The sequence below is a fragment of the Cryptomeria japonica genome, chromosome 9 (assembly GCF_030272615.1).
Source record: "Cryptomeria japonica chromosome 9, Sugi_1.0, whole genome shotgun sequence".
NCBI lineage: Eukaryota > Viridiplantae > Streptophyta > Pinopsida > Cupressales > Cupressaceae > Cryptomeria > Cryptomeria japonica.
The window spans coordinates 750,570,612-750,592,733 of record NC_081413.1 but is presented as its reverse complement, the minus strand read 5'-3'; positions in this window follow the sequence as shown (position 1 = coordinate 750,592,733).

Here is a 22,122-nt window from a genome sequence, read left to right as displayed (position 1 = left end):
CTTCTGCTGGTAGAGAGAGATCACATCAGAAGATTGAATCACCTGAAGACCAAGGAAATAGTGCAACAGACCGAGATCTGTCATCTCAAACTGATCCATCAAGGCACGCCGAATATGCTGAATCATAGAGGATGAGCTACTCGTGATGAGAAGATCATCAACATATATCACAAGAATCAAAATGTCACCCTCAAGAAGCTGAATGTAGACGGTGTGATCAGAATGACTACGGGAGAACCCAATGGAGAGCAAGAAAGAGTCCATCTTCTCATAGCAAGCCCGAGAGGCCTGTTTGAGACCATACAATGAACGCTGAAGTCTGCAAACCAAAGAACTATCCTGCATAAATCCCTGAGGTTGTTCCATGTAGATTTCCTCCTGTAGATCCCCGTGCAAGAAGGCACTCTTCACATCCATCTGAAAAACATGCCAATGCCGAGAAGCTGCAAGAGAGAGTACAAAGTGAATGGAATTCATCTTGGCAACAAAGGCAAATGTCTCAGAGTAATCAATACCCTCAACCTGTGAAAAACCCTTCACAACAAGACGTGCTTTGTACTTATCAATGGAACCATCAACAACATATTTAGTGCGATACAACTAGCGGCACCTAACCATCTTTCTGCCCTTAGGAAGAGGACAGAGATCCCATGTATGATTCCTCATCAAAGAAGAATACTCCTCCTCCATAGCACAATCCCACTCAGGGTGACCTGTCGCCTCTGAAAAATTCTAAGGATCATCTGAAATAGCATGACTCAAAAGACTAGAACCCACAGTATGAGAACGAGTGCGACGAGTATGTGAAGGATCACCAGCCAGAGGACCTGCCGCTGCAACAGTAAGGCGAGCCCACTTAGGCATCTGAGGTGGAGTTGGTGGAGGTGGTGATGGTGGGGGTGGGGATGGTGCATCATCATCACCATCATCATAATCATCCTCAAAAAGATCCTGAAGTGGTGCAATGGTCGGAGTAGGCAGAGGAGTAGACACTGGAGTCGGGGTATCCACTGTGGGAAGACGCTCATCAAACTGAACATCTCGTCGAAACAGGACCTCTCTGGAATTAGGATCAAACAACCTGTATGCCTTAACATCCTCACAGTAGCCAACAAAAATGAGTGGTCAGCTCTTCCGCTCCATGGCTTTCCTCTGAGCATTAGGAATAAAGGCCCATGCCTCACTACGAAATACTCGAAAAAAGGAAACATCAGGCTTGTCATGAAACCAAGCCTCCTCAAGAGTCATATGTTGAATAGCCTTGTGAGGCATCCGATTCTAAATATAGTTGGCACAATTGATTGCCTCAGCCCAAAAAGATGTATCCATGGACCTGGACTGAATCATACAATTCGCCATCTCCCGTAAAGTTTTGTTCTTACGTTCAGCGACACCATTCTGCTAAGGGGTGTAGGGAATAGTAAACTGATGTTGCAAACCATGCTCAGTGCAAAAATCTCTGAAAGCCTGATTCACATACTCCCCCCCATTATCTGTACGTATCCGCCGAATAGAACAACCAGATTGCTTCTCGACAAATGTCTTGAAGATTCCAAATGAATCAAAGACATCAGACTTGTACTTAAGAAAGTACACCCATGTGTGTCTAGAGAAGTCATCAATAAACGTAAGTACATACTTGGCCCCTGAAAAAGGAGTGGGAAATGACATGAGATCACCGTGGATCAACTCCAAGGGTGCCAAAGCACGAGAGGCTCTCCCCTTCGGAAAGGGATCTCTGTGATGCTTGCCAAGAACACAACCATGACAAACACCGTAAGTGCAGGAAATCTGTGGGAGCCCAAGAAAAATTGCCTGTGTACTCATTTGCTGAAGATATTTGTAATTGACATGACCCAATCGCTCATGCCAAAGCTTATTCACTGAATCTGCATGTGCTATGAAAGATAAACCAGTACTCAAAGAGGGCTCAAATTCGTCAAATCTATAGAGACGAGATGCAGAATCCACACTACCAGAAGCCACAACCAAATTAGGGTCATGGAGGTCCCGAATAACCACATCATGTAGTGAGAACTCAACTGTCTTACCAGAGCCAGAGTGACAAATCTGATAAATGGACAGGAGGTTCGTCGAGATGTCAGGGACAACCAGAACATCTTGTAGAGTACCCCCATCCAAAGAGATAAAACCTGAACCCAAGACGGAAAGCTGAACTGAGTCACCCAGTGCAATCTGTGAAATACCACAAGAGGCAAGAGAAGTAACCAACTGCTGAGTGTGTGTCATATGGTGAGAAGGACCAGAATCTAGAATCCAAGTGGACCCAGAGGTCGAAGCTCTAACATTGAGAGCATGACCTTTCCCTGTGGAAGGAGAAGACGCCTGAGGTGAGGAAATGTGATGTTGCTGCATGACTTCCTCTAAAGCCTCTAATCGTTTCCAACACCTGGAAACTGGATGTCCGTCCTTTCCACAAAAACTGCAAGTGTCTGATGATTTTTTCTTAGTCTTGGAGGAAGACTCACCAGACTGTGAAGATTTCCCTTGTTTGGGAGGAACTGGTTTTGAATCAGACTTAGGAGCAGGCTTGGAGGAATTCTCACTACCTGCAGAAGGCTTTTTCGGCTTCAGTTTCTGCTTCTGTTTGTCCTTCTCCTTAGAGGACTGAGCAACCAATGCTTTGTTCTTGGAGCCTGAGAGCGTATCCAACTGAGAAAGATGAGACTACTCACAAGACAAGTGCTCACAAAAGACATCAAAGCTAGGCATGGTGAAATTAGTACCCAAACCATCCATGGTGGAGTAGAAAGCAGAGGCAAAAAACTGAAAGGGACCCCAAAGGTTCGAAAGAATAAAATGAATGCACTCTGTATCAGTCTTGTTCTTTCCACATCCCTGAAGAACAGATCTGGTAGTCTTGAATTTGTTCAAAAAATCCTCAATAGTGGGAAAGGTATCAGGTAACAATGAAGTCAACTCTACCTCAATCTGTAATGCCTGAATCTCATTGACCCTCCTGAAGAGAGAATCAAACTTCAACCACATATCCCGAGGAGTAAGCAACTCATCAAGGTGAAACAGAAGACTGTCAGAGACATGCAAAGCGATCAAACCCATGGCCTCATCCAGCTTGTTCTGGTACATAAGAACCTCATAAGGACGGTGAAGGTCTGGCTGAACCTCATCCAAAGTAGCCCACAACCCTCATGACCTGAGAAGCCTTGTGATGCGAAGCTTCCAGGTGTGATAGTTGTGTGAAGTCAACAACTCAACTGAAGGATCTGCCATGAGAACAAAGAAAAAAAACTCTGCACCTGCACCTACTTGTTGGTTATTTTTTATTATGTGATCTTTTAGAATAGACAAAAGATGCAGAAGGGTTTGTTTGTTTTGAGAGTTTAGGTGTTCCTGATTTCTGATATAAATGATAGAAAGCGAGAAAAAAACACCCCCTCACAATGGAGAAACCCAAACCCTAGTACATAGTAATGAGAAGGAACTAGTGCACAAGCAAAAAAACTTCAAAATGATATCTCATGTACTTGGTGAAATTTCTGAGAAAAAAGATCACAAATCTGAATAGAGCATGCTGAGAGCTTTCCAATGCCTATTCGTTTTCAAAAAACGGAGTCCGTTTTCCCATTCTATGGCCCCGGAAGTGCAAAAAAGAAGCCCGACTTTGACTGGTAAAAAACATAGTCAAACAGTAGATCCAGGAAAAAAATATACCACCACGAGGTCTGGCTCGCAATCACCTTTCCAACACCTATTCGTTTTCCAAAATCCGACTCTGGATGCACAATCTAGGCCCAAAAAACCAACCCCCTCTAAAAAAGACTAGAGAGGAGGGGCTGGTGGTGCTCCGGGTGGAGGTGGGGCTCAGGCCGGGTGGAGGTGGTGCTCGGGCTGGGCGCAGGAGGTGTTGGGGCAGAGCGGAGCTCAGCCCGGCAGTGGTGGCTCGCCGACAGGGCAGGAGCGGCGGCCGGAGCGGAGGGAAAGTCGCCGGTGGGAGACGAAGCAGCGGCCGGTGGCGAGGACTTCTCGGGCGGCGAGCACTTCATGGACGATGAGAAAAAGCTGACGGGAGCCGGAGCTGGAGCCTGAGCCGGAGGCCTGCGGTGCCAGTGGGGCCGGCCTAACAAGTCCGTACGACATCGGACTGTCAGGTCCGGTACCCTAAAAAAAGCTTTGTTAAAAAACTTTTTTTTTTGAATGCGTTTTTTTGATTTGTTTGATTTTTTTTTTTGTAAATTTTTTTTGAAAATCAAAACGATTCGGCCTGCATGCCGTAAAAAGGCTTTTTTTTTTTGCAATTTTTTTCTCGATTTGCGTGCCAGGGTTGTACGGCTTGGCTTGGAGAAAAAAATCACCCAGATGCTCAGGGGTCAAAAATGGACAAATTTTATATGACTATAGGGGTTTTTGGGTCTTCTGAGCACGATGGTGAGGTCCGTTTAGGCCCAAAGTGGTTAGAAAATAAAAGCCTTAAACCTAAGCACACAAAAAATGCTTAAAACCCCAGATCTGCTTCAAATTGAAAATTCTCAAAAAATAGGAACAGGTAGCTGCAGATCTGAGCTTTGATACCATGTAGGAGTTGAGAAATACAACCCCACAGTAGCCTGAAGATCTTCTGCAAGCCGAATAACCTGTTACAAGGAGAAGTAATGAAGCAAAATCTGAAGAACAAGAAAAACACATGAAAAATATTCTCCAAAAGAGAGCTCCAATTCACCAGAAATGTATTGTGAAAAGATAATACAATGAAAAGAAAAAGTAACCTCTAATAGGTCAAGAAACCCTAAAAAGGGAAAACCCTAGGTTTGCACATAATAATTAATTAAAATAATTAATTATATGCACCTAATGTTAGCTTAAGTGTAAAAAGATAATTGGAAACTTAAAGAATTAAACAAATAATGTTTAATTAATCAAGTAAAGACCCAATTACTCTAACATATTGAGCTTTACATTGTCTTTTGAAGGTGATTGATATCACTGCTATAAATTAGAAAAAAATTGTTTTCTTTTATTAGTGTTCATTGTCCTCAATATTCACTGCCTTGGACTATTGTGACTATCAATGCTCTTTTATACATCTGACTTGTAAATTATTAGTGAGCATTTTTATATATCTCTGTGAGTACTCATTGTTTATTTGTTATATTTTCCTGAGTTTGATCATTCTTATTTTCATAGTCACTCGTGTGATGGCTCTAGTAATCTGTTGATCATAGAATACAGTTCTATTCACTGTTGTATGTAATGTCATTGAATGGCAGCCTATATTGTCATTGAGTGATAATACATGGGACTTTGGATACTATTGTACTTCATGTTTGACAAGATGATTAGAGTCACCTCCTGAGTAATGACTGGTATGTGAGCTCAACCCTTGTGGGAGTCCATTTTAAACCACATACCTGATATTCGTGTGTTGGTAAACAGATCTGTCTCTCTTTGTTTGTTTAATCTTTATGCATTATGGGTCGAGAAAAGAAAAACAAATTTTCTACAAAATAGTTGGAAAATCATTATATTGATTAACCTCTGAATTAAGGTACAACTCCCTTTGATAAATATTCAATCAACTCCAAATTACACACAATCAATAGAATGCTTTTCACCAGAAAGCACTAAAAGGTAATTGCATCCACCAGTCAATACAAAATGAATGCAAGCACTGATTCATATATAACTCTTTACATAAAGCCGACAGACTTCACACATACACTAAAACAAAATGAAAAGCTCTTAAAGATGAAATTTGCCAATAGTTTTATGCACATATAGAAAGTATAACAACTCCTTCCTTGAAACAGATTTTCACAGAAATCAAATTCCAAAATAACAAACGCACAGATTTGAAATCAAAGAGAACTATTAATGAGATTTTCATTCATTGATGAATATCCACCTTCTACATACACAACATCTTTAGCTATTTTAAAAGATAGCCTTTTCAAAAACTTATTGAACCTTTTCAAAGTTGTTACAAAACATATATATAGGTCGCCAGACCAATAGTTTTTAACCAAAGTAAAATTAACTCGTAAGAGTTAATAGAAAACAACCCTAACTGTATAACTGAAACTAAGGAAAAAGACTAGAGTCGCTGGCAAACAACTGCCAACAGTGCTAGTCATGCCGTTTGCTCGGTCCCGGTGTGATCGCTCGGGTTCGTGTTTTGGATAAACACCATCACCACCTTCACCACACTCCACTCGCGATGCACCTTTGAAAATTCTTGAATTACAGTTACGTGTGGCAAACTGATGTTAATTACCCTCTGCTTCCAGAGCTCCTTCTTTCTCTTCACCATCTGCACTTTGTCTCTGTGAGAATCCAGGTGATCGAGGCAAACTGTGAGCATTGACTCCACTTTGGAAATCCTCGTGAAATCTTCCACAGCTAAGGATTTCTCCACTTTGATTTGTTTAATGTGGCTGCTGAACTAGTTAATCATCTATGTGGTATCTTCCAGGGTTTCGCTATCTTCTTTAAGCAATTGAACATCCACTCAGTGCAAATCCTTCTGCATGGTTGCCCTTAAAGCTGTTAATTGGCCATGCAGACTGGCTGATTCATTATGACCTTGTTCAATAATCTGGTTGCGCCATTCAATACTCTCTTTGCAAATAAACATTACATCTTCATTTAACCCTGGCACTTGATTTTCAGCAGGAAAATTCATCAGACCATAACGCTGAATATCGCGCATCTGTTTTGAAATCACTGCCCATTCAGTTTTCTCTTTCTGCCACGAGATTAAGTTGGAATCCAATGCCTTGGTGACTTCATTAGCATCATTGAAGATCTGGTCTAAATCCATAATGTAATCGGTCGCTTGATGCATGATCGAGGTGAGCCATTATGAGAAAACTTCGAAAATCATCCTATTTCGTTGAACCTCATCAAAGAATTTCTGATTACCAGGTGATTTTGGGCTAAATGGTCCTAAACTTTGAGACAACAGTAATGGGCTGTTCTATAGAGCATGAATATACTGAGCCATTTGCGTTAAATTTTGCTTTAACTCAGCCTTATCTCTTTCATCTTTCCAAGTACGAGAGATAATTTGTTTAGTTGAAGTCTCTAGATGTTTCACATCTACGGCTCTGGTTCCGACCCCCTAATCAACTCGTTTAATAGCATAGTCTGCTTCTAAAGCAATAACAACATCTTTGTTAGACGCGGGTTTGGAAATGTGGCACTGTTTGCATGAGACTGGATATCAAGTGTCCCTGGATCCTGGAAAGTAGTGTCTATGCCGGTTGAGACTTTGTCTGTATCAGAAACAGGGGATGCCATATCGCACAGTGCTTCTGCTGCGTCTAGATCAAGAATGAGATGGGGAGCCGGCAGCTGAAAGCTCTTCCTGGACCTTGACCTGGTAATTCAACCACCAATAGCAAGCTCAACCTCGGTGTCAAGTTTCTCTTCTTTAATCCTTGTCTGCCTTTTTCCTGCAACAGAAACAGGAATGTTAGTTAAAATAGAAGTTCTGCTTGCGGTATTCCTCTTCCCACTTTTGCTTCTTGAACTAGTTGCTCTTGCCGGTTGGAATCGACAACTCCTAAGCCAATTTTTTGTCCTGCAAATTACGTTAAAAGTGCGTGTCTGAATGCCAATTTTTTGTCTTGCGAATTACGTTAAAAGTGCGTGTCTAAATACTATCCTCCATATTTTTACTCCAATCCACCTCTGGAAGAGGCTCATTATGCACCCACTTTAGAAACTTAGAGTCAAGTATATCCTCATCATCAGTGGTGACACCTGAAGTGTCCATTGGCAATTTCATGTCGTGGATTTGCTTCAAGGTTAACCTGGACCAACTCCTTTTCCTTACTTCAAATTCATCCTGGCAACCCTCCCAATAATCCTCCAACTGAGGAACATGCTGATCAGGCACCATCTTCTTCACATATTGAGCAATGAAACCTTTACTATCAAAATTATCTCTTTTCACAAAGGTCTTCAAATGAAACCTTTTAAATTCTAGCTCAAGATTCCGCGCATCAGAGACAGACCTGCAGCTGTAATGGCCTAAATCAATGGGGAAAATCCCACTTGTGTCGGAGTCCTCACCATAATCCTTTGCAACATAGGCAAGCTGCCTGGAAATTTCGATCAAAATACAGGAGTCTGAAACATACCTGGGTAGCCTAAATGGTTCACCTTTAAATCCTCCAACCCTTACGTAAGTGAAGTGACTAAACTGTGTAAAGAAACTGCCATAGATGTTAACAAGTTAAACAACTTCTGTAGACATCCTTCTATGCAAGTTACCTTGTAATTCAAAGGTCAACCTCCGAGCGAAAATATCATTCCAACGGAGATAATCATCAACATGCCCTTGTAAAGTCAAATTAGGATGATACTCATAAATTCTTATGCCTTGAACCCATTTTGCATGGGGCAATCCAGACCATTCTCTCACACAGGTAAGCATATATAACAGGTAGGAAGACATATAAAAGTTAGGCATCCCAAGATAATTACTCAAACCTTCGTGTAACCTTTCCGCGATAACAGTTCCCCAGTCGATGAACCTATTTTTATCCAGAGTGACCTGGATGAAGAAATACATCCAGTCCTCCCAAAAGAAAGAGTGGGAATTACCCTTTACTCTGCTTAACAATATTACCAAGTCTCGGATTGCGGGAATTAAATGCTCATGGGTTAGAGGTCTAGGCAGCCTTGAACCTCCTTTCTAGAATTTCAGAAGCCAATTCCGTGCAATAACAGTTTTTTAATACTGCTTTTTCTCAGAGAAAATTCCATAGGATTTTCCAATCGTCCAATCTTCATAGGGTTCCCGGTGTGGGATACCCATACCTTCCATTACTATCTGTCTATCTATGGATAACAAAACCTCACCATTGTTTTTCCTTATGGATCTATTACCCTTGTCATAGTGATTCATACATTCTAAAACTAATTCAGGGCAAGGAGCAGCTGTGGGAAATGCAGCCGCTTCTAATAACCCGCTTTGTGCAACATCTCTCATCATAAGATCTGCGGCTGGGTTCTGGACTCTTTCTGGAAAATCATCTAAATCCAGTTGAACTAATGCTGTATCACCTAATTCCGGTAAAAAGCTTACAAGGGAAGATGAGCTCATCAATTCGGGCAAAATAAGGCTCATGTTTAGCTCGTGATTTTCTCCGATTAATCCCAAGAAAAGAAGGAAAGTGGAAACGGAAACAAACATCTAACATAATACCCAGATCTTTAAAATAAACTGCAACAATTTAGAAAGTTGTTGAACATACCTTCCTTTGTCCTCTGAAAACCCCTATCGCAGTCTATTTCTCCAGCTCCAAAACTCCTTCTCAAAACCTTCTCAAGAAAATAATAATATGAACGTGACATCTACTCCGTTTTAAAGCCGAGAAAATCTTACCCATCATTACCACAAACTGTCTCCCTTACACTTCGTTCGTGTGGCCTTACTCTGAAATGATTGTATCGGAGCATGCCTCAAATGCTAGATCACTTCACTTCTGACACTACGGATCCTCACGCATACTTTCTATAAATGACATATTTCAAATCATTAGAGAAAGAATATTCCTCTCTTCTGCGGCCATTAATCATCTCTTGAAATGCGCGTCGTCACCTCGTGCCAAGTCACATGTCTTCCGAGAAACCTATACACCAAACTCTGAATTTTGTGAAACAATCACAACACAAAATTAGCATGAGAAATGTTTAACTTTGAACTTTGAACCCAAAAGGTTCAAGTTCAAGGTTCAAAGAATGTAAAATACCGACAAGGACTAGCAAAGACTTAAAATCGCGCGGGAGGAAAAACATTCAAAACAACGCCCATTGAACTTTGAACCTTGAACCAAAAAGGTTCAAGTTCAAGGTTCAAGTTCAACGCAGTGAAACTTAACAATGGCAAGCTATATGAGGAAAATTAAACAAATGACTTGACCAATGGATTAAACGGGTATTACTCCGAGCAAGGACATAAATGAAATGAAAATTTTATATGAGCCCAACATCGTGAAATCTGTATTTGCACATGAAACAAACAAGTTAGATAAAACATGATACTTTATGTTATCTCATGGCTCCTTCTTTGGATTGATCTTTCTTTTTTCTTTGAGTCTGATGTAACACTGTAAGCACATTGGTAATAGCATTATGTATGTAGGAGTGAGATAGGTAACCCAGAGCTTTAACAAATTTTCTTCTCTCTGTTTTCAGGCTTTCAGGTCATCTCTTGGAGTAGACAATAGAGCACTTGGACCAAACTGTTGGCATATGTGTAGAGTTTGATGACATGATATGATTGTATGTTGTCATTGATGTCAATATGCTGAAGTATAAACTGGTATATTGAAGTAAGCAAACTAGCAAGAGAATTGGTATGATGGTATGAAGTGAACCGGTATGATGATGTGAACAGGTATATGCGAAAAGGTGAATTGGTATGTTGGAATGTGAACTAGTATATGCAAAGCTTGTATCGGGGTTTCATTTGATATGACTATCGATTGGTAGTCTCAGCTTCAGGGTTTCCGATTGCTGCATTCTAAGTCTATGTGATTCGACCGACGACATCCTGTGATGAGTTAGCATTGAAATGAAGATCAGATCGTGTTGCCACGTCAGCCTTGTGCACGTGAAGGATTTCCTTGAGGATCTTGCATGAAGAAGATTGATTCTATCTACCTTGAGAATGTGCAAAATCTTAGTAAACGGTGGAGAACGCGTGATGGGTTATCAGCTTCCAGAAGCGGCAAAGAACGAACAATGCAGAATGTCTTGAGATTTGTTCAAGATTGTTTTACCCTATGTAATGTGTTTAAACGGTCAAGATTGGACCGACTGTATTGTTAACCTAGATGCTTAAGGTTTTAGGTTTTGGCAACCGACCTGATCATTGTCCATAACATCGATGATGATTCTCATTTGAAGTTGTTGGCAAATGAATGTGTGTGAAGTGATTCTTGCCAGATCAGTGCAGTGAGTAGGGATCTGCAGAGTGTGATTGCATATGTAAAGGAACTAAAGTGGATGTGCCTTGGCATTAAGTGTTGTTATCAGATCAGTGTATTACCTGTTGACTTCTAACCATTTCAACAGTTGGAAAATCCCTTTACCAGGTAGCTTTAACATGCTTTTTGTAAATCCTTTAACAGGGTGACTCAAAATCATTGAGTTCTTTCAATCCTCTGACAAGGTAACCTTTAACAGGGTTTTAACCTCTAACCGGGTATTTAGCCATCCCTTAACCGGGTGATCCCTAGCAAGATCAGTTTCTAGCATAACCTATTGTAAAGTCTTTAACCGGACTAGGCTCCTAATAGAGTGAACTTCAGAAGAGTTCAAGAACAACTTGTGGGTATTCATCCCCACTGTGGTTTTTCCCAGTTGGGTTTCCACGTGAAAAATCAGTGTGTTATGTGTGATTCTTTTTCATGTGATGTCTTAGTGTTTTCTGTTAAGCGGTAAAGCATGCTGATCCAGTGGTCATTATATTTCGGATGTATTACTTATTTAAGCATATGGGTGAAGTGGAAATGAGATATTAGGTTTTGTGAAGATCTAGATGTTACCGGTTTATGTCTTTCACAGTCTCATTGTGTTTTACCGGTAGTGCCCTGATTTAGATCGATGATGTTGTTTACCAGTTAGTGCAGTCTTTGCAGTTTAAGTTGTTAAAGAAGTTTTTGTCTATACTGATTCACCGCCCCCCCCCCCCCCCCCCCCCCCCTCTTAGTATCTGTTGAGTATTTACTGTTCATCATTATTCATCACAAATAGACTGTTCTGAAGACTCTAAAGAGAACTCATCAACCTATCTAGGCAATGATGGGTTCCCTCTCTATCTCTTTCATATATTCTTCTGATTTCTTATGTGTTTTTTGTACTATGGTAAGTAAGATATCTATTGGCCATTCCCACAACTTGTGTGGGATTTCATGAATAGTTTGACTTTTATAAATAAAAATGCATTACATGCAAATGTTTTATTCATGTATATCTCTTTTGACTCAAACAATTTCACATATGAAATAAGATACTTGTATGGCACACATGTTTATTTGTAAAGATAGCAACTTGAATTTTACTTTTTTGTGTACCTTTCTTCGAAATGCAATGTATCGGGCCTGAAATAGGTCACCAAATTTAGGTACAACAAAATTTGGTAACAGAAACAAAACCTTTGAATCAAGAAGATAATCAAGTTTCATTACCAATAGGCTCATGTTATGTTTGTAATAGGGCTATAAAGAGGGCGAAGAGTGTGAGAGAGAGATGGGTAAAGAGATAGAGATATAAAATAGGGAGAGGAAAATGGAGATGGGAGAGATATGGACAAATAAATAGAGAGAGAAGGGGGGAGAGGAATATATAGAGGTGAAAGAGAAAAATAAATTGTTGGGGAGAGAGGGAGATATAGAAAGATATATATATATATATATATATATATATATAGGAAGCAATATATAGAGAGAAGGATAGATAGATAGAGATAGAGGGATATATGAAATAAGTGATAGGGATATATAGATATTGAGAGTAAAAGAGATATGGACATAAAGGTCCAAAAAGAGGGAGAAGGAGAGAGAGATGGATGGATAAATGTAGGCATGTTTGGAGATATAAGGGGGGGAAAGATAGAGGTAGAGATTAAAATATAACAAGGGAAAAGGGAAAATAGATAGAGAGGGGGAGAGTGAGAGAGTGAGAGATAAAGATAGAAAGATAGGGCATGTAGAGGGAGAGACGTAGAGGAGGAGATAGAGAGATCTATAAAGGAAGAGGAAGAGATGAAGTGATATATATATAGATGGTTTGATAGAGTTAGAAAGTGAAATATATAAAGAGAGTGGGAGAGGGAGAGAGATAAATAGATGGAAAAATAGAGATGGAGAGAGGGTGAGAGAGACGTGAGGAAAAAGAGGGAGAGACATATATTTGAAGAGAAAGAGAAGGATATAGAAATATACAGGAAGAGAGAGAGAGAGAGAGAGAGAGAGAGAGAGAGAGAGAGAGAGAGAGAGAGAGAGAGAGAGAGAGAGAGAGGTGGGGGGGGGGAATAGAGAGGAGGGTAAGATAGAGAGAGGAAGGGGCCAAAGAGAGAGAGATGTCGGGAGAGATAGAGACAAAAAGAGAAAAAGAGATATTGTATGAGAGAGAGATGGAGTGAATGAGAGAGATATAGACAGAGATAGGGAGGTAGAAACAAGGAGTGTGTGTGTGTATATACATGAGAGATCACAAGTAGATAGATATAAAAAAGGGAGTGATGCGGAGAGATGGAGCGATAAGATAGAAATAGCGAGAGAGAGGGACATATAGGGATAGAAAGTGCAATAGATAAGGATAGAAAGGGTCTAGAGAGTAGATATAACTTGTAAATACAAAGGGGGTGAGAAAGAGGGAGAGATGGAAGGAGAAAAAAAAGGGTAGAGGGAGAAATGGAGATAGAAAGAGGATGGCAATGAGAGAGGGGGGGATAGAGAGATAAAAAGATGAAGATGTAGTAGGTGGTATATGGAGAGATATAAAGGGATATGGAGAGAGTGAGCGACATGAAAGAAGAGGAGAGTATATGATCTAGAGATCGATAGATAGAATAGAAATAGGGAGGGAGAAATAGAGAGTGTGTGTCTGTGCGAGTGAGAGAGACATACAAATAAGGAGGGAAAAAGAGGGAATGTGTGTGTGAGTGAAAGAGATATAGAGAGATATAATGAGGGAGAAATATATATAAATAGATAGAGAGGGGGAGAGAGAGAAAGTGAAGATATAGAAGTAGACATATATAAAATGAGTGAGTGAGAGAGAGGGGAGATGATAGAAGGGGAAGAGAGAGAGAGAGAGAGAGAGAGAGAGAGAGAGAGAGAGAGAGAGAGAGAGAGAGAGAGAGAGAGAGAGAGAGAGAGAGAGAGAGAGAGAGAGAGATGCAGTAAGAGGTAAGGAGATATAAATAAGGGAGAGAGATGGAGATGGAGATAATAATCAAAAGTTAGTTGCTCCCTCTTGCTCTCTTGCTCCAAACATTTAATTTAGGTTTTAAGTTGAAGTTTATTTTATTATAGAAATTAAAATAAAATTCAAATATACTTATTCTACAATAAACAAAATTTAAATAAGACAAAATGTATAAATTTAATTATTTCTAATATCTTTTTAATTATTATCTTCAATTCCATGAGAAAACATAAATAACTAAATAAAATTTTAATTTAATAAAAAATAATCCTTAAAAGAAGAAGTAGAAGAAACTACAAAACAAGAATATCTAATTAAAAAAAATAACATTAAAAGATATTCTTATCAAGGCCTATTAATGCGTGGTTGGGTTCAATCCAGTTCTTTTGCTTAACCTAAGGTGATGGCCTGAGTGTAGGGAGTTGAGATGGCCGAGCTAGGGTTTTGGCACCCTAGCTCGTGGGCGTAGTTGCAGTCGTCGTAGAGGGAGAGGGTAGTGAAGGGTGTCGGGAGAGAACGGAGGGGGGAGCGACTGCGGGAGGAGGGGCTTCTGTGGTGGTCGCCGGGGGGAGTTTTGGGTCTGCGGGGGTGCTAGGTTTCAGCCAGCTGTGTGCAGTGGGTTCCCCGTGGGTCTCTCAGGGGGTTGGGGGAGCTCATTCGGCCTCTTGGGTAGAGCAGTTTGGTAGGGGGGTTTCTTGAAGGGCTGCACATTCTCAAGGGGTTTTGGGGTTTGATCGTTGGCGGTCTTTTGTCACCCTATAATTCTTCTTGCAATATGATGACAGGGTTTGGTGGTGAGGCCTCACAGGTGGCCCTAGCCATGGAATTTCGTGCTACGGTGGGATCAAAACCCCCACTTCAGAATATGAAGACATTTTCCAATAATCTTTTCGCCTCAGATATAGGGTCTGGAAGTGCTGGCAGCTCTCGCCTCATGAAGATTAATGGGTGTCTCAAGCGATGCAGTGAAAGGCCGAAGCTGGTTATTCCCCCTGAGATGATAGCTGAAGACATAGAGTACTTTTCAAACCACTCGCTTTATTGCAAATTTTTGGGAATGAGGGTTTCCCTACAGTTCTTGGAAAACTGGGCGCAGAGGACATGGACATCCGAAGGGGAAATGGAGATCATGTTGCTGGCAAATAACTATTTCATGGTTACTTCAACTGCATGGAGGATTGGAATAGGGTCTTTGAAGGAGGTCTGTATTTTTACAACCAGGTGGGATTATTCATCAAACCTTCGCATGTGGGGTTTAATCCTTCAGAGGAGCTCCCAAATAGAGTTCCGGTGTGGGTTCGGTTACCACGTCTTCCAGTGGAATGCTGTCAAGAGGATGTGCTTTGGATGCTCGCTGCTCTGCTTGGGAGGCCAGTGGGATCCTTGTCGCAAACTCTAGGGAGAAAGGCAATGACCTTTGCATGTATCTGTGTTGAAATAGATCTTAGTAAAACCTTGCTAGATGCTATAGATATGTGTGTAGGCTCTTATTCATGGGTTCAACAACTAGATTACGAGACATTATCATTTAGCTGTCGTTTGTGTCATGAGTATGGTCATTTACAACGTAAGTGTCCTAGATTCAAACCTATAGTGAGACAATCTCAGCAGTCAGATCCAAGCCTTGATAGGGCTGAGAAGGGGAAAGCTGTCATGTCGGATGTGGTGGAGGGTGCTGATGGTTTTGTCTCAATTAAGACAAAGAACAGGAATAGAGGACAAAAGAGACCCTTACAGGAAAGATGTGAGGAGGATACCTTTAATAGATTTGAGGCCTTGGATGACCTGACCATCAGGAAGTTAACTTGGGGTTAACCCCTCTCGATCAGGGTGCATCAGGAGGGGTGCTAGAAAGTGTAATGGAGGAATCTTCCCAGACCTTGCTAGTGGTTGGAAGCCAGCAGATGGAGATGGACCAGACAGTTGGGGCTCAGTTGGGCTTGACTCTTGGTATTGAGATGAACCTGGCTGAGGGGGAGGGTTCTCCGATAGCTTCAAATTGGAATTGGTTGGGGCTAAAAGTAATAAGTCAGCCCTTTCACCCGGGCCTACATTAGAGAGATATTAAGAAAAGTGCTTCAGAGAAAAGCTCAAAGGTTGGCAGAAAGAAGGACCTGGATAAGATCAAATTGATGGGGGAGAATTTGGTTGAGTCAGGGTCAGTGAAGACTTTGGATTCACACTTTTCGAACCCTCCTTAATGATTGTGCTCTCATGGAATGTAAGGGGCTTGAACAGCAGCCCTAGACAAAAAGTTGTTCGGGATTTGATTAGGAATCACTCTCCTGATATCCTTTTTTTTGCAAGAAACTAAACTTACCATGGATAGTATGATGGGTCTCGTACCAAAGTTATGGGGGTGAGGCAAGTGTCAATGTGTTGGGGTAGCTAGTTCCTCGGGAGGGGTGGCCTGTCTTTGGAACCCTTTAAGGCTCCGCCCTATCTGGTGGGTTGCCTCCAGATCCTCTTTATCTGGGGTGCTGGCTAGTTTTGAGACTGGGGAATTCATCTTGTTTTCAAATATCTATGCTCCCACTAGTTTTTAGGGTAAGCAAAGCTTATGGTCACATGTTTCAGGTATGCGAAGGTTGGCCCCTTTTCATCCTTGGATTATGGCAGGAGACTTCAATGCCATCCTGGAGTTGAGTGAGAAGAAGGGGGGCATTATGCGGTTGGAACCTTCTTCTTTCCTTTTCCAGGATAGTATCTCCTTGATGAAGCTAGTTGACGTCAGGCCTAGCAATGGTTCATTCACTTGGAATGACAGGAGGGTGGGAGAGAATTGGATTGCTGAACGATTGAATCATTTTCTGGTTTCCTATTTTTGGATCAGCGGGGGTGGTCCACAAGTTCTGAGATTCTTGACTGGAGAGGGTCGGATCACTGGCCCATCAAGCTGGTTTCATCTTCGGCTCGGGTAGCCCATTTGCCTGCATTCAAATTCCAACTTATGTGGCTTCGGGACCCGTCTTTACAGGTTCTTGTTGCAAACTAGTGGAGGAAAGGGAGACCGACTTTTGGCACTGCCATGTACTCTTTTGCCAAGCAGCTGCAATTTGTTAAGCTTAAGCTTAAACAATGGAATCGTCAAGGTTTCGGGAACATTTTTCATGAGAAGAAAGCTGCTCAAATAGCACTGAATGAGATCACTAGTAAAATTAGGGAGCATGGGTTGATTGAGGAACTGCTTAGAGAGGAAGACAGGGCTATCAAGGTGTTTGAGGAATGGGAGCTTTGGGAAGAAATATATTGGAAGCAAAGAGCTTGCATTGACTGGCTGAAGGAGGGGGACAAGAACACTGCTTTCTTATTCAACTCAGTGAAAGCAAGAAGACATGGAAATTCCATTCCTGTACTAGTTAATGAGAGAGGTGAGTAGTGCTTATCCTTGCAGGAGATGTCTAGGGAGTCTCTCCAATTTTTCCAGTCCCTCTTTAGGGAGGACTCTCAGGGGGAAATAGTGGAGGAGAATCTAGTTCTAGATTGCATCCCTTCTCTTGTCTCCAGGGAGACGAATGAACAGCTTTTGTATCCTATTTTACTAGAAGAACTGGAGAGGATTGTCTTCCACATGAGGAAAGGAAAGGCTCTTGGACCAAATGGGTTCCCGATTGAGTTCTTTCTAGAGTTTTGGGATATAATTAAGCTAGATTTATTGGAAGTAGTCTAGGAGTCCCAGAGGAATAAACGGATGCTTAGGGCATTGAATGCGACCTTCATTGCCCTAATCCCCAAGTGCGAAGGGGCCGACCGGTTAGGCCAGTTCCACCCGATCTCCCTCTGCAATGTGATTTATAAGATCATCTCTAAGCTGATAGCAGATAGATTGAAGAAGGGCTTGGGGAATGTTATTTCTGAGGAGTAGAGTGGGTTTGTGGAAGGGCGCCAAATTCTAGATGGGGTGGTAATTGCTACGGAGACCATTCATTCTATGGCAACTTTCAAGGAAAAAGCTACGTTTATCAAGCTGGATATGGCTAAGGCGTATGATAGAGTTCGGTGGTCCTTCTTTCAGAAGATCCTCAGGGCTTTTGGTTTTGCGGATGAGTGGGTCCAGTGGGTTATGAGTTGTGTTACGTCCACTTCTTTCTCTATGCTTATCAATGGAGACCATACTGAGCTATTTTGTGCTTCTAGGGGTCTCCACCAAGGAGATCCTCTCTCCCCTTATTTATTCATTCTTCTTGCTGAGGGTCTGGGGAGGCTGATTAAACATAATGTGGGTCGGGGTTCTATTCAGGGTTGGAGATGGGGGAATGACTTGCAGCCGCAGTCTCACCTGCAGTTTGTGGATGATACAACCCTAATGGGGTTTGCTCGGATCAATGAAGCTTCGAATTTGTGTAAGGTCCTGGATGTTTATCTTGCAGCATCTGGCCAGATGATCAATGAAGATAAATCTTCCATCCTTTTTTCAACACTTCTGAGTCTATTTAGAGGAGGATTGCTCTTATATTGAGATTCCAAGTTGTCTCCCTACCCCTGACGTATTTGGGTATTCCTATTTCTCTTGGCAACCCCCCTAGGGAGTCGTGGTAGGGGATCTTGGATAAATTCCGCTCCAAGGTTGATCACTAGACTCATAGATGGTTATCCTTTGCGGGGGGGGTTCTTCTAATTTAGTCGGTGGTTCAAGCTTTGCCGACCTATCGATGTATGCTTCAGGTGGCTCCTAAGTGGTTCTTGAAGGGTTTGGACTCTCTGGCTAGGAAATTCTTATGGGTTGGTAATCTCACCTCTTCCAAATGGAGTCTGGTCAATTGGAACCTAGTTTGTAGGCCAAAGCAGTCTGGGGGGCTTGGGTTAAGGCAGTCTAGTCTTTTTGGGGAAGCTCTGGTTGCTAAATTGTACTGAAGGTGGTGTGTTGAGCAGGACCGAGGCTGGGCCAGGATTTTGGCCAACAAATATATGCAAAGGATCCCGATGGAGGAAATCCCCAGATATTCGTTTGAAGGAAAGGGCTCATCGATCTGGTACACTCACAAGAGGGGGGCCTCTCTCATTAAGGCAGGGCTTTTTTGGATCTGCAGAAGGGGGGAAGAGGTTCTTTTCTAGAATGATTCTTGGGATGGTTACCCTCCCATTCTTGATCAGTTTCCTAACCTTGGAAACCTAGGCTAGAGGTTCTTGGAAGCTAGATGGTCAAGGGTGAGTGACTTTAAGGCTGTCTACAGGTGCAGTCGGTTGGAATTGGAATGGTGGAAGACTCCTAATGAATGGCTGGTGGTTGGGATGGAGGAAGAATGTGCAGAGTTGCAGGGCATTTTGGCGAATAGACACTGTAGCTCCATGAAGGGTAGGGATAGGCTTGCTTGGTCTCCAAATCCTAAGGGCATTTTTTCTGTGGCTAGTGGTTACTGGGAGTTGTTGAGTCAAAGACTTGAGGGAGGAGAAGTGAACTAGTGGAAACAGGTGTGGAATAATGCTTCTTAGCCGAAGTGTAACTGCTTTGCCTGGACTTTGGCATGGAGTAGATGTCTTACTTGGGACAATATCCACAAGCAGGGATTCTTGGGGCCCTCTATCTATGTTTTATGTGGTAATGGAGAGGAAGACTCCTCACACCTATTCTGCAGATGCCCCTTCTCTATGTTGATCTGTCACTATTGGTGGGGGATGTGGAAGCATCCTTGTGTCCATGCAGACTCTCTGGTGGAGTTTTGGAGCAGTTTGGGTAGACCTCCTATTCCGTCCTCCTTCCTCTAGATGGTCTGGTATATTGGGCCTATCTTCATTCTGTGGCAGATCTGGCTCGAACGGAATAGGAGGATCTTTCAGGAGGCCAAGTTGTTTGTTCAACAAGTTTGGAATAGGATCATTGCTATGATTCGGGAGATAGTGGAAGCGAAATGTGAGGTGTATTTCCCGTTGGCTAGAGATGAGGCGGATATTGTGAGTAGGCTTGGATTGCAGGAGTTGTCTCCTGGCTTGGCTTGTGTCTGGAAAGGTAGATGGGCTATGAAGAAGGTGCAAAGGGTTGGAAGGTGGACACCCCCTCAGGATGAGTATATCAAGATCAACACTGATGGCTCATCTAGGGGCAATCCAAGCCCTGCTGGTGTTGGGGGTGTTGGCAGGAATAGCAGGGGGGAGGTTGTTTTCTTCTTTTTGGTGCATAAAGGATATCAGTCTAATAATTTGATGGAGGGTTTTGCGATTCTTTATGCACTTGAGCGGGCTTTGGCGAGGGGTTTTAGGAAGGTGATTTGTGAATCGGATTCACAAATTCTTGTTAACTTGTTGTCTGATCAGAAGGTGAGTGGGATTCAGTGGCAGTTGGTAGGGATTGTTCAACAGATTCTTCATATTAGCTCTTTAATGGAGCAGGTGTCCTTCAACCATATTCCTCGTGAATGGAATGGAGGGGCTAACTGTTTGGCCAAGTGGGCATCAAAACATGACAATGAGTGGAAAGTGGAGGGTTGGGAGCATCTCTCTGGGGATTACTGTCAGGAATTGAAGAAGATTCTCACTGAGGAAATGGGTGGCTTAGAAGCTGGTTGAAATGTGGTTGGGCTGGTTGTGCTTCTTTGGGGCCTCGGGGCTCTGATTCTTTTTGTAATGCCTATTTTTGATTCTCAATAAAGTTTTTACCCTTTTGTCAAAAAAAAAAAAACTTTGATGGTGCCTCAAAAGGCAACCCAGGACCATCAAGAGTGGGCTTTATTGTAAGAGATTGGAAAGGGGAGGTGTTGTTTGTGGGAGCGAAAAAACTTGACCCAGGGACTAATAATGTTGCAGAAGCTAATGCCGCTTTGTCGATAGTGTGTTTTTGTAGGAAGATTGGGGTGGAAAAATTACATCTTGAAGGGGATTTGTTGGTGATTATTCAAGCAATAATGAAGGGTCGATAGATGTGTGGCATTTACCAAATTCAATTTTCAATATCATAGAGGAATTAAATAAATTTGAAGATTTCAAGGTTAGTCAAGTTAAGTGGATGGGAAATATGAAAGTAGATATTTTTTCGAAGTGGGCTTTAAGATTTAGTGATATTGGTGATCTTAAAGCAGAAGACATGCAACATTTCAGCCTAGAGGAATAAACTATGGATAATTTGATGTTGTCAGAGATGTAAGCTATGATGATATTCTCGACTACTCGATGAGTACAACTGAGGTATGTGGGATGTTTTTGATGGAGAAAAACATTAATGTCGAGTAGGGCATTAAAGGGGAAGTGAATGGCGAGGTGAAGGTGTTTTATTGCCATCTACCTCATTTTGTTTGAAGTGAAAATAGAGAAGGAAACATAAGAGGGGGGTTATAGAAGTGGTGTCCAAGTGTCGTGGCAGTGAAGTGAAGAGGTGATAGAGGAAGTTTTAGTGTAGTGGAGAATCATGGAAGAAAATTTTATGCTTAAAACACATAAGCAATTGTGCCCCTTTCACAAGGAATTGAATGCAAGAAGGGTGCAAAGTTTCTTTAAATTTTAGGATGAACATTTAGTACCCTATATTTACCTAATTGTGGGTGGTGCATTTGAAGCGATCGAGCATTGTTATAAAATAAGAATGGATGTGTACTCCTTGGTAATGGCATGGGGATTGGAGAGTGGATATGACACGGGGACGGTGAGAAGAACTATGGAGGCACTGGTCCCATCAAAGTATCTGGGAGAATTGGATTCACTCCTAGAATGGGCAGTCCTGTTGGTGCCCAAAACCACATATTGGAAAACCAAAAGACTTACCAAATCCTTAAGTAGTCCAATCGGCCTTGGCCAACGAACAGGGATGGTCAAAGACCAAATCCCTCTACTCTTTAGGCTCGATTGAACCTAGGTGGGTGTGCCTTTTCCTCTCAAGCACAAAAAGAGGTTATTTATAGTGGATTTAAACCTTTTAGCAAGTTTACACAACTGGCAAATTATTGTTCTGCATCTATGCTTTATTATGTGCTTTAACTGAATGCTTTGAAAAGAAATGATTGTGAATGTATATTGAAAATGAGATTGTTTTCAGGACTTAAATAGAATCTGCATAGATCAGTTCATATAGGATTTGGGAAGAACGTTTCTCTATCAAGGACCTTGAATGCATACAGATCAAAACTTTAAAAGATCAATAATAGACCAGTGCCTCTATCCGGGGATATATATGACACTCTATGGACAAAATATCTTATCAACTCAACAGACAATTTCTCATCAACTATGAAGGTTTAGTATGCGTTATCCAAACAATAAGAACTCAATCTT